Source organism: Pteropus medius, unplaced genomic scaffold (assembly GCF_902729225.1).
Source record: "Pteropus medius unplaced genomic scaffold, Ma_sr-lr_union100, whole genome shotgun sequence".
NCBI classification, from domain to species: domain Eukaryota; kingdom Metazoa; phylum Chordata; class Mammalia; order Chiroptera; family Pteropodidae; genus Pteropus; species Pteropus medius.
The window spans coordinates 43294916-43309208 of NW_024340849.1; the positions used below are offsets into that span (position 1 = coordinate 43294916).

At 36.5% G+C, this 14293-nt stretch overlaps 1 protein-coding gene and 1 pseudogene across 1 annotated transcript in view; one reads left to right on the forward strand and one right to left on the reverse strand.

Annotated features, from left to right (window-relative positions):
* Positions 1-14293, reverse strand: part of DLGAP1 (DLG associated protein 1) — a 790600-nt gene that overhangs the window by 551478 nt on the left and 224829 nt on the right. The window contains exon 3 of the mRNA XM_039845322.1: positions 12322-12414. The gene's annotated coding sequence lies outside the window, so the exon portion shown is untranslated. The remainder of the gene's footprint in view (positions 1-12321; positions 12415-14293) is intronic.
* On the forward strand, positions 14173-14288 carry LOC120590222 (uncharacterized; annotated as a pseudogene).

A 14293-nucleotide genomic window follows, 5' to 3' on the forward strand; every position in this document is an offset into this window, starting at 1 on the left:
TTTATATGTAGTATCTCATGTGTATCAATTAAAATCTGGTTGTAGAGGTGAAAATAAAGAGGACAAGCACTATGTCTTTCTTATATATTGTTATATTCACTATACCTAATGTAGACCCTGGCACCAATTTGTACCCAATAAAATTATGTATGATGAATTAACCTTTATAAATTTTAAACAAATACATGTTAAGCAGTGAAGTATTCTGCTTTACACTGTATTTTTATAGTCTTGTTCCAAAAAAAGGATTAAATTAGAAACAATGTAACCATCATACCTATGTTTAAATGAGGCATGCAACTTTTTAAAATGTTATTAAAAAAACATTTCACAGAAAATGCTTTCCACAATGATAATATTTCCATCAGTTACAAGTGCGTACTTCTAATGTCTGATGGCTATATCAGTTTAAATTACTCAAGTTGAAGACTTATCAAAAAGAAGAGTACTTTGAAATATTAACCAGGAAAGATATGCTTATCAAATGTTCAGGATTAAAATAGATGTCTCTGACTTACACACATCTAACTGGTACTATCCTTTAAATGAAAACGGTGTTTCCTTTGTGACCTTCCTGTCCTCTGGCAAAAGCTTTTGTTTGCTTCTTTTGGCCTTTTTGTATGACTCCAGTTCTTTCTTCATGGCAGCTCTCAGGTTGCCCTATAGTGATTCACCACTGACATAACCCTGACCTCACCCCTTGGGCACCACAGCCAGAAGAGCCTCAGGTCTCCTGCCCTCTGCTGCTGGTGGATGTGGGTGTACCACTATCCTAGTAGCTGATCCCACCCTCAGCGCTAGTTCATTGACTCTTACCCTTCCCTCTCTTCCTTTGATGGAGGTAGCAGTTTTTTTTTTTTGTCCCCTGACCCTTGTAGCTGATATTTTGGTTTCCATCTGAGTATATGGCTCAATAGTTGGCTTCTTCTCACAGTTCTTATTCTTCTCCTTCCCTCCTTCCCTCCTTCCTTCCTTCTTTCCTCTTCTTCCTATTGGTCCAGGTGAAGGAGGCAAGGATTCTGATTATTTTGGGTCTAAATTTGGATATCAAAGTCTCGCCCCTCATTGTCTCATTCCTTCTAAATTTTAATAACATGTTACTGGCATAATGGAAATAGACCAACCATACCTGTAGCTAAGACTCCAGCATTAAATTAGACAAGCTAGGAAAACATGGCTTTGCATTGGCTCAAAAGAGTGTTTTATAGTGTGTAAAAGAAAAACAAACCTTGATTCCAAATGCTATTTTCTATTATTTCATGCAAATTTATGGTATTTTGAGTACATTGTGTCTCAACTTTGCTATTATGAGTTGGCTTGGAAATCTAATTTGTCAATTTTTTTCCTATGGCAATTATGTTCTGTGTTCCAAACATACAATTCACAAGTCAACTTTCAGTCACAGCCTGCAACTAAGGTAAAGACAGAAAATCATAATGGCAGACATTTTAGGTCTTATATTCTCTTTGATTGTTCTATCAAGAATAGAGCAATTTTGATGTTAAAATTTAATTATGTAAAATTTTCTCTATGTAGGTGAACTTTCACTGATAATTATGAAAAATATTTTATAGGTAAAGATCATCAGGGTTTGGTTAAAGTCTAAGTATTTGGACTGAAATGGATACTTGCTATTATCACTTAAAAATGTAGCATGTTCATTTCTTCAAAAAATATTTATGACTTCTGGTCATAAAAAACTTGAGGCATTTTTGAGGCATAGTTCACAATCTGAGGCATCTATTCTTCCTTACAGATACCAATGCTTTTTTTTAAATTGAGAAAAAATAAGAAAGTTTAAAAGATAGAGCAAGGATTCAGACCGAGATAAATATATCCCTGGGCAGAAACAGTAAGAAAAATCTGGAATTTGGGTCCAAAAAACAGGCAATGGTAAAAGGCAGTTTGCTTTTTGGAGTTACAAGAACAAAAGTGTTCTGCATGGAACCGGGGTTGGACCCACAGTCAGGTCCTGTGTTTGTTGGCCTTTCTCACGGCTGAAGAAGGTACTCCCAAGTGCTCCCAGAAGCCATGAACTACATGGAGCCACACAAATAGAAGCCATGCTTCAGGTGGACTTGGCAACTATCCTCAGTAGGTAACTCCTTTGAGGCCTTTAGGATTCAGGTTAAATGTTTTCTCCCCCATCGTCAGTATCCTTGTCTCCTTTCCTTCTATAATTTCATAGATTTCCTTCCATGTGAGTCCTTCCTCTGCTTCAGGGGTAATCTACCACCTGCACTTTGACCCCACTCACTCTGGCCTTTTATGAAACCTCATTCAAGAATCTTGTTCTTCTATATCTTCAACTTCTTGGTTTTTACTGTCTCTTTTTCATGAACTTTTAAGCATACTTAATTGATCCCATTCTAAAGAATTTTATCTTACCTCTGTGTCTCACTCTATTATTAATCAGTTGCACTGTGTGTCTTCTGTGAATCTTTTTGTAAACCAGCAAATATATAGGCATGCCTTCCTGAGAAATTAGCAGGAAAGTGATGGAGACAAATGACCATGACAATAACCTTGGAGTTGGAGTGTACTTCTGTTTTCTTTGTAAAGTAGGAGGTTTACTCAATAGCTTAGAAGAAAGAGGATGATGGGTTAGAGAATTTTGAAGGGGGAGTGAGAACATGGCATGAACAAGTAAGAATTAGAATACTGAAGACTTCAACTGTCATGCAAAAATGACTTATCTGACGGTAGGTAAATGCTGATGTGGACTCTCTTCAAGTTAGTGGATATTAGAGGCTGGAAGCTCCAGTTTTTTTCTGACCTGAGGAGTACCTCAGGTATGTGAGTATCACTAGTCCTCAGACCTTGAAATTAGGGTGACATTTGGGAATAGCTCCCACTTTTAAGCTGGTTTATATCCTTTGCACTGCTTATTTGCAGATTTAGTGGGGAAAAAAAGCCTTAAACCTAGTCTAAGCCATCATTTTTGCCAATTTAAGCCTTGATTCTCCTTTCTTGTTTAATCTACTTTAAACACCCTAACAGTCATGTGAAAGTTTAGAATGCTTGTTTTAGTAATTGTGAAAGTACGTTCATTATAAAGGAAAAATGACGAGAAATTATTTTGACACCTGTTGACCCAAACCTCCTAAGTCCCAGGCTCCTACAACACAAGTCAAAAATAAATAAATGAATGAATGAATGAATGAAAGAAATAAACTATCTTTGCTCCCTAGCGCACTATAACTCCTGTAGTGTTATTCAGTTAAGACATCACCATCCTCCCAGTTATCTATGATAGAAACTTAGCATAGTCCTATTGGTTTCACCCCTTCAAGTCTTCTGAAATAGGCAGCTTCGTCCACTTCCCCATAGCTACAGTTTTATTTCAGTCACTACACAGTTTTCTTCTTACTGGCCCTCTGCCTCCAGTCCCACTGCCTTTAAGCTAATCCTTCGTATTATATAATTTACCTTTTTAAATCAAGCACAATTTTAATTGTATCAATTTCTTACTTTATAATTAGCAATTTTATGTAGTGTCATCTTATTTAAGGCAGCACTGTCCAACAGTACTTTTAATGATAAAGAAATATTCTCTATCTGTGCTGTCCAGTATGGTAGCTGCTAGCCACAGGTGGCTATTGAGCACTAGAAATGTGGCTAGTGCAACTGAGGAACTGAATTTTTGGTTTCATTTAGTGGCTATCATATTGGGCAGTGGTAGTCTAAAAAATAAAATCTCAAATCTTTGGCATGGTATATAAGATCCTTCAGAGACCAACCACAGCTTTCCCCTCTCCTTTCTCCTCGCTCATTTTCTGGGTATCTATACTGTAGACTCACACAGCTAGCTACTTAGCATCTCCTCAGAACTCCCAAAGGACTTCATGTTCTGTCTTGTTGTATATGTTGGTATGTGTGTGTTTTTCTCTGGTACATTATTTCTCTTTTTAACCTCCTGTGAACACAGATAAATCTTATAAAGCTATGCTCAAAAGTGACTTCTGAAGTCTCCTTTCACTTCCTCAGGCATAAGTCAACTTCCTTTTCAGGACTCCCATAACAACTTGCATATTCTATAACAAAGCATTTAACATACTGACTGGCAATTAGTTTTCTTATCTATTGTCCTAAATCTCCTTTTTCCCCTTAAGCAGTATATGATGAATAACTAATATGTTGGGATGGGAGAGAGTCAAGCTAAATTTTAAATGAATCATAAAAGAGAACAATGAAAAAGCAGTAAGAGGATCACCACAGTTACGACACTGCATACTTTAATGCATCTAAGTCTTTTGAGGAAACTTAAGGCAAGGAATCTGACCTCAGAACAGCTAACATTTTCCTTTACAATTCTAAACTGTATTCTTTTAGCTCTTACTTTGTCTATGTTTCAAATGTGATTCTGCTTGATGTTCAAATCTCTAAAAGCTATTTATGGGATAGACTTTCCATTGAGCACCCCATATATATTTCAAAAATTAAGCAAGAGTAAAATACTTTGTCTGGATTTTCCACTGTAAATTGAGGGGGGTGGAAGAAGGATATTTTTACAGTGATGTACTACAGTAAAAAAGAAATTCTGTCAGTTAAAATAGCTAGATACAGCAAGCTTTGTAAATATTTTATAATCATTGTAAAAAATCAAAGAGAATCAATGATATTTTTAAAATTCCCCAGGAAAATGACTTCCTGCTCATTTTATTATCTTGGCTATATTTCCACCTTTTGAGCTCAGTGAAGGGTAAAGAGAATAACATCCTTTTTGTCCTGATTTTATGCAAAACAAAGCAATCTGCTATGTTTTTGAGGATGCTATTATTGTCTTGTTTAAAAAATGGTTTTGAAGAGTCTGATCCTTAGTACCTATCAAACTATTCTAGTTTCATTGATACTATCACGTACAGGCAGTTGAAAAAATTGTAACTATTAGGCAGAGTTGAATATTACAGAAAATGAATACATAATTACTGGGTTTCTGTTACTTCCTATTTTTACAGTTTTATAGTCAACCAGACTTAACATTATGGACTATAAATTATTTGATAGTCAAATCTAATAATGGTGATAATCTTAAGCCTCTAGTTTTTGTAGGAATAGTATCAAGAAAGAATTTTAAGAAAGAGCTTAAACCAGCTACCTCCTTTTTTTATGCCTTTCTGAGCTCTTCGGATTGAGTGGGGAAACTCTCCTTCATGCTCCAAAGCACCCTGTGTAGACATACATTTATCACTGAACTTATTGGGTTATGTTATAATTAGATGTGTGAATTTCTGCATCCCTACTAGGCTGAACTTCTTAAAGCTAGGTACCATGTACTATTAGTTGTCATCATATCCTCCGGAGCCCAGAACTTTGTCTTAAAATGAGGTAGCTGCTCAGTAAATGCGTTTAAGTGAGAAAAGAGGACAAGAGGAAAAAGGAGGTTATTTTACAAGCAAAATGAATGATGAGTATATTCTCATCAAATTTTGTGAAACCTAAAAGACTAAAAGCTCCTAAGTTTTAGTTGACCTAAAAACTTTAAAGTGTGTCAAAGTAGAAGCCCAAATAAAACTCATGGCAAAACAAACTTACATTTTCAAAATTTAAATGATAACTGCTTTTGTATTAAAGATCTGAAAAATGGAGCTACATTCTACCTATTCCTAAAGTAACAACAAATTTGGGCCCCTTGAAAAAATATTTAATGACAATATCAAGAACACATTCTTACAACTGGGTAGTATTTTATACTATATTTATGCTTTAAAATAATATCTTTTTGTAAGAGTTTCATATTTTAATGGAGTGATATAAAGACCAGTTCAGAGAGAAAATCTGCCCATGTTCATTAGTACCTCCTAGGATGTAACATGATTAAAATTAGTGTTTCTATCCAATTATATTTTTAGCGTACGATGTTTATATTAGAATAATAGTTGTCATGTGAAGTCAGAGAACAAATGTGGCTCTTCCCTGTTTGTGTCACTATGTCCTTGCTTTGTTTTATTAATATATGAATACCACATTCCATGGTCTCCTATTAGAAAGTCATAATGTAATTCAATTATGTTCTCATCTGTTCAGAATCTGACCCAGCATGGCAGACATATCCACGTTATCTTGATCCACCTCTGACAATGATAGTTATGTATACTAGAAAATTGCAGTCTGGTTTGGTGAATTTATATTTTGGGTTTTGGAATAAAATCACCATTAAACGTTTAATTGTTAATTTTAGAAATTAAAAGACATTTTTAAAAAGGCTGTGCCTAATTTTGCATCTTGGCCACCCTGTAGCCAACTTTCTTAAGAAAACTAACCTTTTGCCTTTTTTGTGTAACCCTTGTGCATTCAGGGACCTTGAGCCTGTCCCCTGACCAGTGACTACCCACCCTTCACTGTGTTCTGCTCTTCCTTATACCATATCTTCCCCCATTCCCCTAGTACTGTTCCAAAAATGTTCTCTTTTGTCATACATCTCAAAGCCTAGTCATATTAAAATCTAACTTGATTTTGTAAGTTCTGTTCTAAAACATCTTAGCCCGTTTGGTTCAACAAGCTAAAGAATGGAATGAAACTCTTCTTGTTAGAAGTGATAAAATCTTATTGCAAAATCACTCTTATCTTTCTTCTGCCAAACCTAAGTAAATACCTAAAATGCCATGAATTGTGTTGTTAAGCTTCCTGAAGGCAATATTGATTGGGAAAAAATGTAAAACTAATGAATATTTGCTAACATTACTGTGATGTTGCATTTTGAATTTTCATTATTATGTACAAAATTTGCACTTTTTTCTTTTAATATTTTAGAAATATTTTCTAATTTTTTTGTTTTGCCATAAGGTATGGGTCTTATCAGTATTGGTTTTAACTAGATTTTATTTTTTCACTAGGTATGGTCTATCTTTCTAATCAAATTGTACTCAAAGTATAATAGAAAAATTGAGCAGAGCAGATTCTCATTACGAAGTCATAATGATAATAATGAAGGGACCATGGTCATCTGTCTAGGACCTTTGTGATTCCTACATTTTCTACCTCACTAATACTTTAAATAAATCCTTTATCAGATAAATAGAAATGCAGTTAACAAAATGGTAACACCATTGTAGGCATTGTGACCTATCACTTGCCTTACATGTGGAAGCTTAAAAATAAGAATTGACCTAGTTTCAACATATACTAAAATCAGTCAGTTATAACTTACCCATGAACTACAGGAGGCATTTGTCTTAAATGAAAAATGCAGTAATGGTCCTTAGTATCACCATAATTATTTAATATTGCTTTGAAAGTTCTGGCTAATGTAATAAGAAAAATAGATGTATGAATATTAGAAACAAATAGTGATTCTTATTCTTCATAAGTGATATTCTTATATACCTTATAGATCAAAAGGAATCAACTGAAAAACTACAATTAACATGCTAACTTGACAAGATAACAGATATTTATTTTTAAATTTTCAAATTTTTTTTTCAATTATAGTTGACATATAATATTATATTAGTTTCAGGTGTACGACATAGTGGTTAGACATTTATTTATATAACTTATGACCACTGATCACCCCCATAAAACCAGTACCCATTTGACACCATACATAGTTTTTACAATACTACTGACTATATTCCCCCATGCTATACTCTACAACTCCATTACTATTTTGTAACTACCAATTTGAACTTCTTAATCCCCTCATCCTTCACCCATCCCCCTATCCCAATTGACAACCATCAAAATGTCCTCTGTATCTATGAGCTTGTTTCTGTTGTTTGTTTGTTTATCCTGCTCTCTAGATTCTGCATATGACATTTGTCGTTCTCTGAGTTATTCCACTCAGCACAATACCCTCTAGGGCCATCTATGTTGTTGCAGATGGCAAGATTTCATTCTTTTCTATGGCTGAGTAATATTCCATTGCAAGTGATCTGCAGATGGCTGCCACATGTGTTGGGGTTGGAGGTGCCTGGGAGAGGATAAGCTGTCAATTGAGGCTGGCTGCTGCTAATGCCAGGCTTGTGGCTGCTTAGCAAGAGGTATGGGGTACTCCAAGGCCATATTCTGCTTGTTTGGGGTTTTTGAGTCCTTAAAAATTTTAGGAACATCTGCAGCATGAGCCAAGGCAGGCTATTTGTATGGAAAAGCCACTAGAAGCAGCTTGGGTGAGCCAGCAGGTTCAGTTGGGCAGGGTCTCAGGGAATGACCAGAGCAGAGCAAAGGGTGTTAGTAAGGTTGATATTGAATCAGATATGATGCCCACCTGCATCTATACCCTGAGAAAGGGGTGGGTTCAACAAAGAACATGGATTCTACCTGTACTTTCGCCTGAGAGAAAGCACCCCCTCCAGCCCTTGCCCTGAAATTGTTACTCCTTGTATGTCCCTGGCACCTTTCAAACCGCAGCCCCAATTCTGGAGCTCAGAGCAAGTGAGTCTGTCAGTGAGTAAGTCTGTGTGTGGGCCCTTTAAGAGGATCAACTCATACTCCAGCCACACTCTGTCTCACTCAGCCACAATCTCCACTGGTTTTCCAGCCAGAAGTTGGGCAACTTCTTTTCCCAGCACTGGAACCCTGTGCTGTGAAGCCTGGAGTGGAGCTAGAACCACTTGCTCCCCAGTAGAGACCTTCACAGCCAAGTTATCCTTTGCAATTTTTAACTGCCATACGTGAGTGTGGGACCAGCCCGTTCTGTGTCTCTGCCCCTCCTATCAGTCTCAAGGTGGTTTCTCCTGTATATCTTTAGTTATGGGACTTCTGGTAAGCTAGATTTCGGGTGATTCTCAATGACAGTTGTTCTGTAGTTTAATTGTAATTTCGATGTGGTCATGAGAGGAGGCGAGCACAGCATTTTCCTGCTTTGCCACCTTGACTGGAACTTTCCTTTGTTGCAATTTAATTTTTTTTTTTTATTGTAACTTTTGTGAAAATGAACAGATTATTTAAAAAACTTTTATCACATGTATTCCTAAAATTTGATGTCGAATGTATATAACTTCTTTGAACCTCATTTCCCAGACTGTCTCTCTCTCTCTCTCTCTCTCTCAGTCTTCTCTCTCTCTCAGTCTCTTCCTGCTAGCTCCTCCTCTTCTCTCTCTCTCTTCTCTCTCTCAGTCTTCAGTCTCTCTCTCTCTCTCTCTCAACACTGCATGATTTTATATTTATTGAGATTTGTTTTATGGCTTAGCACATGGCCTCCTTTGTTTAATGTTATGTACACTTTTGAAAAGAACATATATTCTTCTGTTAGTGGTGAAGTGTTTCATAAATGTAAATAAGGTCCAGTTGGCTGTTAGTGTTGTTTAAGTATTTTCCTACTGCTTTTTTGTCTACTTTCATCAATTTTGAAAGAACAGTGTTGAAATCTTGAAATCATTGTAGATTCATCTAATTTTCCTCCTAGTACTGTCAGGTATTGCTTCCTCTATTTTCAAGCCTGAAGTGTAATGAGTTTGTTGTTTCCAGCTACATATATCCTCTCAGCATGATATCATCAGCGTAGTGAGGCACCATGAAGTCCATAATGGCTGTTGCTCCATGGATCAGGGAACCAACATGAAGAATGTTCCAGTTATTGAGTACACATGATCCATATATCCAGAATTGGGGAAAGTGACTACAGATTGGATTTTCAGACCCTGTCAGTCCCCATAAGATAAAAGTTCTGGAGGCTAGGGAGTCCAAGATCAAGAAACAAGCATGGTTTCTGATAAAGGCTGTCTTTCTGGTTCAGAGATGGAGCCTTCTCATTGTTGTCCTTATATGGTAGAAGAGCAAGACATAGTCCTTGCCCTCTTGGAAGATAAAACATAGCAGAACAGACAGGAGAACAAAAAAATTGCCATATATTTTGAGATATGCTACAATAGGATAAATTAATGTTGCTATGGTATCATTTAGAGGACCAAGGAAAGTTCTGTAAGAAGTGACTTCTAAGTAGACATCTAAGGCACAAGGAGCCTAGAGATAGTCAAGTAAAGAAGGGCAAACAGTTGGGAGGAAACCTTTCAGACAGTACGGGTATATTTGGGTTACTGAGAGGGGTTTATTCCTGGGAAAGAGAGTTATATGAGGATCAGGAAAGCATTGAGGGCAATTCTCACCAACCCAGCAATGACTGTCTCCATCTGGTAGCCAACAGAGCCCTAATCCCATTCACATATTCACCCCTCACTCTTGTGGCTCAGGAGATGCTTCCAGCCCCAGACCAGGAGGTACATCCTGATTAAGCCATGCCAATCATGCTAACTCTTTCAATTTTCTCATTCTTAGATGATGAGCATGAGAGTAGGTTGCTAGGTTTTCCCAGAAACATTTTACCTTGTTAAGAAAATCATAAGAGGAACTGAAGTCTCTCTTCTATCTGGACATTATCAAGTTGGAATTTGACACTGGGAGCTATCGGTGTAGCCATTTTGCTACCAGATTGAGAATGAAACATTACAGTGAGTAGAGTTGAGCCAAGATCATCACAAAGAAGTGAAGCAAGAGCCTCAATGTGCTGTGACTAGAGCCCCTTCTACATCTTTGTTTTTACTTGTGAGATAATCTTTTTCTCAGTCTTTAGCACAGTCTTAGGGAAGGTATTCTTTATTATTATTATTATTATTATTATCATCATCAATTAATTAATTTATTTATTTTTATGCCTACAGCACCTGATCTCCCTAGGTGGTCTCCCATCCAAGTACTAACCAAGCCTGACCCTGCTTAGCTTCCAAGATCAGACATTGGGCTTTTTCAGCGTGGCATGACCGTAGGGGAAGGTATTATTTTATTTGCTGTGGAAAACATAATATAAAAAACATGCTGAAGCCAGATACAGAAAGGATATCCTGAAGGGAGAAAAGCCACGTGGGAAATTTCTGTCCTCTAACTTCTGAAGGGTTTACAAGAAATGATATATTCATCTTTTCTTTTTTTTTTTTTAACAAAATTATTTTGGCTATGAAGTGAAGAACAGCATGTAGGAGGACAAGTTCAATGTCAAGATAACAAATAAGAAGATGCTGCAGTATCAAATGTGAGATGATAGTCTGTATAAGGGCAGTGGTGGAATGGGATGCCAAGGTGTAGAAAGAGGTAGATATGTATTTGGCTCAGCTGGAAAGGCAATTTTGCATCCTACTACATGTACTGTACTGTGTTAGAGGTAGAAGATACAAAGAATAAGGTAGTCTTTGCCTTCAAAGAGCTCACAGTTTAGTAGTGGAGAAAGATATACATATAGCAGTTGGCCAGTATAATGTGGTCAGTGCATTTCTGAGGCTGATGCACAGGGAGCTATGAGAAGATTTATTATTTCCCCGGGGAACAGAGCAGAGAGGAAAGATTTCTAGGAAAAGACACAAAATATTCAGTATCTATACTTCTTGGCCTTCCACCTACTCCTTAATTTATTGCAATCTGACTTCAGCTCTACTCCATTAAAACTTCCAAGTCTTCACAGGTGGTTTTTCATCAGACTTGAACATGACCTCCTTCAGCTTAATTAAATTTTCTTACCAGTTCTGTGTGGGCTTAAAATTTACTTCTGTAAAAAACTGTTCCTAACCATGTAGACTGGGTTAATCATTTCTTCCATGTGTTCCTATGGTATGCTCTATGACTTCTATCACTTGGCATACATTTTAAAAATCAATTCATTATCTCTCTGTATCCTGTTGACTCCCAAAGGGCTAACACCATTTTAGTTACATTCACCATTGAATTTATTTCTCTATCAAGTACAGGGTAGTTTAAATGTATCGGGTAAGCATTCATGGAACAATAAATGAGTAAATGAGTGGAAGAATGACTCTGTGATCATAGAAGTATCAAGTTCAAAGCAGAGAGTAAGGGGAGATAAGGATGCAGGTGTAGCAGAGGTCAGTTCTTGGAGTGACTTGGGTATCTTTTTGTTGAGGTGGGACACTACTGACTGAAAAATTGGACTCAAGAGTTATCATTAATGCCTCATATGTGCTGGGCTACAAAACAGAAAAGATGAAACATAAAAGACTTTTAAATATCATTTTTACTGCCCTGACTGACTCAATATTTATTATGCACATGACACTACTTAAGAATATAGGTCAGAGGAATGGAAAACTTTGCTTGCAAAGGGGGTGCTAGTCTTTAAGAGAACAGACATGAAATTGAAGAGCTGGAGTGAACACAAAGTTTATCTAAATCAATGTCTCCAAGATGGATAACAGCTTAAAAGAAGACCTGAGGAAATATAGAAAATTTCTGATTCCTAATTCCAGTCCCAGAAAACTAATTCACTCGACATAGGTGAACCCTAAGAATCTATTAGAAGCTCTTCAGGCATCCCTGCTGTGCAAAGACAACGTCTCATCCACTTCAACTCTTTCATGTACACATAAGACAACTGACCTCAGGAGAGACTTGTGGGCATTGCACAGTCCATCAGTGGCAGAGGTAGAATAACAATTCTTGATCTTGAGGCCAGAGTTCACAGCATTAGTTCTAGAGAAGAACAAAAATTGGCCAGAATTTAGAAGAATAAAATTCAAAAAGGATAATGTATCTTAATTCATTTATAATAATACACTTTTGAGATTAAATGTAGACACTATTTCTCTCCACCTGAGCACTGAGGCACAAGAGTGAGATGGGACCACATTGCACACTATAGACACTTTGTTTAGTGAACTAAAATCACCATAAACCTCATAGATTTTCTAGACCTGTGATGACAGTGGATCTGCAGATGGCAGGGTGTTTTACACTGAGGGGTGAGTTATTAATAGCATTAATCATGAGCAGCTTGTAGAGATAATAAACGTCTGTTCTTCATAATTCCTAAGTATAGAAGAAAAAAGATGGACCAACATTATAATGTTATAGGCTTGAGCCAGGTATGCATTAACTCTTTTCATTATTAAATGTTAGAGTCATCAAAGGAGATTGTTTAATCACCCTTTTTGGTGGAGTCTTTAGTTTAAATCCAAGAGGCATTAGATCTATTCATTGCAAATGGCAGAGAATGATACGAGCTGATGTTTCTTTAGAGCGTAGTAAGACCTCTAGACTTTTAAGTGTTTCCTCAGTGGAATATCCTAGACAATCCCCAACAGCATTGGTATATGTTGGCATAGATGGTATTTGAAAGGTTTGGTGATAAATCACTATTCTCTTCATTTTACCTGGGAATATTAGCAATTACTACATATGCTTACACAGAGAAACAATGGGTAATATCTTCTTTTAATCTCTCAAGACAAGAACAAAACACTACATAGCTATGTAAAATGACTGACTCACTACAGGTGAGAGACAGGATGCTAATTTTTTGATGGCAACATAAGTCGTTGTACTAAGGAGGCTTTTCTGAATTATATTTTAGCTTCATTTTCTACCTTTCTCCTTTTCTGATCATTCTTTCACAGCTCATTCACCCAGTAAAGGAGAAAATGCAAGCATGTTTTTATGTTTGCAGCAGTTCTATGAAAGTCTCTTTAAACATATAAATATATATGTGTTCTATATGCACTTTTGAAAATGCACTAATTTACCACACTTTGTTTATACTATTCCTTTTAGCAAAATAGAAATACATTTTCCCTGCAGTATTAGAATCTACACAGGTCTGATTGGACATCACTTAACTCTGTGACAGGAAGGCAGACAGCTTGTGCCTAATGAATGATACCGATGAAAAGGACAAGGGTCACTAAACTTCAAATGTCATCAAACAGGATGACTTTGAAATGGTCCTGCTATAATATAGAATGCTGCCAGAGCCACTTAGCCCTTAAAATACATTATCTGTGTCAATAACTCCCAAACTGATCTATTCTGCTATTAATCTGTAATGTAAGAAAAGGGAATAGGATGATTTAATTTTTAAGGTAAGAATCGTAATTATACTACATCATAGAATCTTTATGAAAATTAAATAACCTTATGGGTAAGTCATATGCTTTTAATAATATCATTAACAATATAAATATTTTGGTTAATAGGGAGTCATAACACATAGATTATTAATTTTTAATGAATTTTTAATTTTTAATAAGTATAAAAATATCAACTAAAATCATATTTACTACAACATTAATTAATTTATAACCATTCAAAAAGATTTTCAGGAAAATTTTCCCCAGTAACTCAGCATTATTAAAATGAACCAATCAAGACATGGTTCCATAGTATAGTGGTTAGCATGTCTGCTTTACATGCAGAAAGTCCTGAGTTCACACCCCAGTGGAGCCACCATCTATGGTCTATGGCTATGCCACTCTGAAGAAGCCCGATGTCTGATCTCGGAAGCTAAGCAGGGTTGGGCCTGGTTAGTACTTGGATGGGAGACCACCTAGGAAGACCAGGTGCTGTAGGCGTAAAT